We start from the raw sequence: 4,646 nt of genomic DNA, 5'->3' as shown, positions 1-4,646 counted from the left end.
CCCCCCTCCTCGCACCCCGAGCTCTGCTGTCCTCTCCCTGGCTTGACCCCTGGCCAAGCGCACCAGCCTGTGTAACATGCCAGCTTCTCACCTGCTCGATTGCCGCCGCTTGTTTACCTTGCACCTTGGCACTTGCTGTCTCCAGCGCATGGGGCCGTCTCCTCCAGGTTTCGGCACCGCTGGCTCCTGGTGGTGCTTCCTCTGGTCAGAGGTCTCTTTTAACACCAGGCCCTCCTCGACTACCCTCTTTCATTCCTTAGTTTTTCAATAATTATGTTGTTTAAGTCCCCTCCCTCCCTCCCCCCACAGCATTCGTGCTGATGCTGTTTATTTGCCTGTTTATTTTTGTCTCCGGTGCTAGGATGCAGGTCGTTGTCTGCTTCCTCCCCGGTGCTTAGAAAGCATCAGTTCGGAGGATGCCTGCCCCTGCCTGCCCGTTGTCTCTGCGTTATCTGTTCATTGAGTGGCTTCTGAGTAACTTGTGAAACATGGAAGCAGGTGGATGCTTGTTCTCCTTTTATGAAACATCTTCATGTCCTTGACCCCTTTATTTGGTAACACTCAGAACAAGCTGTGATATAAAAATCTTACATAAATTTTAATAACGCTTTAGCTTTCATTTCCTTCCACACATTCAGGAGACATTTACTGGATTCTGCATTATTTAGGTCAGGCTTTCTGCTTAGCCTGGGCGACAGAAATATGATAGCAACAGGGTCCCTTCCTCCAGAGAGCTGAGGCCCCGCAGTGAAGGCAGACGCGCCCACGGTCAGCTTTGGGACAGGGTGATCCACGTGCGCTGTAGTGGACGGGCCGTGCCACCAGAAGATGACAGTTGGTGCTGTAGTTGGGTCTTGAAGGGTGGTGAGGAGTTTGCCCGGGAGGGACAGGCACAGAAGTGGGAAAGGGCAGGGTAAAGCCAAGACCTTAGCCAGCGTGGGGTTCGGAATCAACCTGCTGAGCCAGGTGTAAGAGACGGGTGGTGAGAACCCGGGAGGACCAGACCTCACCTGGGGTTTTAAAAAGATGTCTGAACTCCATATTTGTTAACTTCGCTCTTTGGATTTTTAAATGTTGGCAGTAGCTAATTAAATCAGTAAACCTTGTTGTGAGCCAAGCAAAATACAGACCTGATTCAGGTTGCAGGATAGTAGACCTCCAGGGCAGGCAGCTAAGGAGGGAGGTGGTGCAAAGAGCTGGAAAGGTAGCCTGAGGCCAGGGGAGCTAGTTGGTCCAGGTGCTCATTTAATTGTCACTGAGCCCTGTGAGGGCTGGCAGCCTGCTGCACAGCACGCAGTGGGGAGGTGAAATTTGAACCCAGGTCTCCCCCTGGTCAGTGTGCATTCCTGAGTCCCTCAACTCCACCTATTCTCTTTTGGCTTTTAACTTGTTCTGGAAAAACAATATTTGATCTAGACAAGGTTTTTCTTCATTTAACCTTTTTTCCCCGTCAGAAGGATCCTTCGGGGTTAAAAATAATCCTATTTTGGCACAGTATTATTTTCTGGAGAGCTTTTATTTTTTTATTTCATTTTACTTTTTTTGAGGATTTAATTTTCAGGATGCCAGAACTTTAAATAATTTGTTGACAGATTATTTGCCACCCCCCCCCCCAAATAATGTTAGAGGGTACACTTCAATTTGTCTATTTAAAGTAAATTTAATTTTCTAGATAAAGAAAAGTGCCAGATGAAGCAAGTAATAGTGAGTAAAACATTTATTTTCATGATGTATGAGGTAAAATAGAAAGCACATTTTTTTCTTAATACTATTGTTCTGGCAGTAGGGCAGCTATGTTTGGTCTAAATATATAGTTAACTCCTGGCTAAGAAGGTGACATTTTTACATAATTTTCTTTGAGAATAATTAAATTTGTGCTTAGCTTTTTGTGATTGTGTGCACTAATTTCAATATCAGTCTTTATATCAACTGTTTATTATGAGGACCTTCAAACATATATTTAAAAAACAACAACAGAATAGTATCCAGCTTCAACAATTATCAACTCCTAGCCCATCTTGTATTATCCCTAACCTCATTACTTATACTCTCACCCCCTCATACTATTTTCAAGCAAATCCTAAATATGTAAGTTCATACATGAATTTTTCAGTATATGTCTCTGAAAGATAATGACTCTTTTAAACTTGGAAAACCAATACTTTCTTTTCTTTTTTTAATGTATTTTTATTGATTTCAGCGTGTAAGGGAGAGCTAGAGAGAGCTAGAAACATCAATAATGAGAGAGAATCATTGACTGGCTGCCTCCTGCACTCCCCCCACTGGGGATCCAGCCTGTAACCCAGACCTGTGCACTCTCCAGGAATTGAACCGTGACCTCCTGGTTCATAGGTAGATGCTCAACCACAGAGCCATGCCGGTAGGGCACTAGTCTATAATAATAAAAGTGTAATATGCTAATTAGACTGGACATCCTTCCAGATGTCCTTCCTGCCGGACAAAGCCGCAGCAGGCAAGGGGCCAAGGCAGAGGCGGCAGAGGCCCTGGCAGCAGCGGGTGGGGGCCAGGGCCAAGGCCCTCCCACAAATTTCGTGCATTGGGCCTCTAGTCTATATAATAAAAGGGTAATATGCAAATTGACCCTAACAGCAGAAAGGCCACCTGACCAGTCACTATGAGGCACACTGACCACCTCTCGGTCCCTCCCTCTCCCCACCCCCCCCCACCCAGCAGGCTCCAATGGCCCAATGGAGAGTGGGGAACCGTGGGTGGGTGGCAGCAGGGAGTGGAGATGGCTGCAGGCAGCTGGGGAAGATGGCCCTGATTGCAGGCCAGGCCTAGGGACTGTACCCATGCATGAATTTCGTGCTCTGGGCCTCTAGTTTTCTAATATAACCAATGACCAATCAGTATTCAAATTTCTCATTGTCCCATGCATTTTATAGTTTCTTTGTTTGTCTATTGAAATCAGGATCCAGATAAGGTCCATACTTTGTGATTGGTTGATAGGTCTTTTAAGTGGCTTTCAACCTGTAGATTCCCCCTCTAGGTTTTTGTTTATTTGTTTTCTTTGTAGTTTATTTGTTGAAGCGATTAGGTTGTATAGCATTTCCATAGTTGGGTTTTACTGATTGCATCTCTACAATGTAATTTAATGTGTTTCTCTGTATATTTCCTGAAAATTTACAATTGGATCTATAATTGGATCTAGATGAGGTTTGGTCAGATTCAAGGTGCTTTCCTAAGTGAGGTGTGGTCTCCTGTCTGGTAACATTGCTTGGCTCCCTGAGATGTTAACATCCTACCCATTGGGTCGTTAGGAGGATGTATTATTTGGGAGGCAAGTTTGTATATCTTTTGCCCAATAAGAACTCATTTTTCAAAAAAGAACTGTGGATCTCCAATTTTATATTGGCCTTTGAATTGACACTTAAAATGTTTTTATTTCATTGATGCCTCAAATCCTCTTTGGAAAATGTTGGGGTATAAATAAGTAGATACAAAAATATTGAGTGAGAGTAGTCACCATTTTAACATAGGAATTCCTTAGAGCTAAGGAAGTTCACTAAACATTTGAAGGTAAAATTCAAAAATTTTATGTTAATTAATTTCCTTTTTTTGTTTGTTGTTTGTTTTTTGGTCCTATAAAATATTCCACCACCATCAGCAGGCCCCCACAGCTAATTTTACCTTTATCTTTCTTAAGCAAAGACTGCATACTCTAAAACATTTCAGGAATAGTAAAAATAGATTCTAAGGATAAATGGATTACAAATGAGAGTCATTTTTTCTTAAAAATGAGGCATTAATACTAACTTTTTAATGTTAAATAGACTGAAATTGCTTTTAAAATGACTTCTTAAAACAAAAAGTATGTGTGTATATACATACACATATATATGTATTTATATATTTCTATAGAACTGTGATTTAATTTATTCGCCTATTTAAATATTGTACATCTCAACTGATGCTGCTACTAGCTTGATTTTTATATCTAGGGATGAGGGTGCAGCTCAGGTAATAAATCCACTAGCTCTGGTTCTGGAATCAAAATCTATTTCACCAATTTTTAACTGTACTCTCAGAAACATAAGTTACTGTTATGTATTGTGAAGCAGATGTCTTCAAAACATTTTCCGAAACCTCATGCCTGCCACACCCTGGAATGAACAGTAAATCCTGTGCACGCCCTCCTGTCTGTTGTGCCTTTCACAGGGTATTCGTCAGGTCACCAGCTTTTGCACTTCCCAGATTTGAGTTCACATTTTCAGATTTGAAACATTTGTTTGGGGACAAGTACTGGGGGTAGTAATATCTGTCCTATTGCCAGCTGACACCGGGACTTTGACCTGGGCCGGGCCCTGTGCTAGCTGCCCCCGAGGTCGGCTCTGCAGTTATCCCCACTTTATAGATGAGTGTAGTCACTTGACAAGGTCACCAGGTGAGTGGCAGACCCACCACCCTCCGACTCCAGAGTCCTAACTTGTGTGTTTTTTTTAATGTAGGTATCTTTTATTGTATTATGTACCACAATTAAAAATTTAAATAGAATATATATAAACCCTAATCTAGACAGCTATTTTGACAATTGTTGTAAGAAATACACTAAGTCTTAAGTCTGTATGCTATAGTTTAGAAGAGGGGAGTACATTTTTTTCTTTTTACCTTTTGACCCCCTTCAC

This window comes from Myotis brandtii, unplaced genomic scaffold, assembly GCF_000412655.1.
Source record: "Myotis brandtii unplaced genomic scaffold, ASM41265v1 scaffold193, whole genome shotgun sequence".
Classification (NCBI taxonomy): Eukaryota; Metazoa; Chordata; class Mammalia; order Chiroptera; family Vespertilionidae; genus Myotis; species Myotis brandtii.
Note: the sequence above shows the minus strand (reverse complement) of the source record.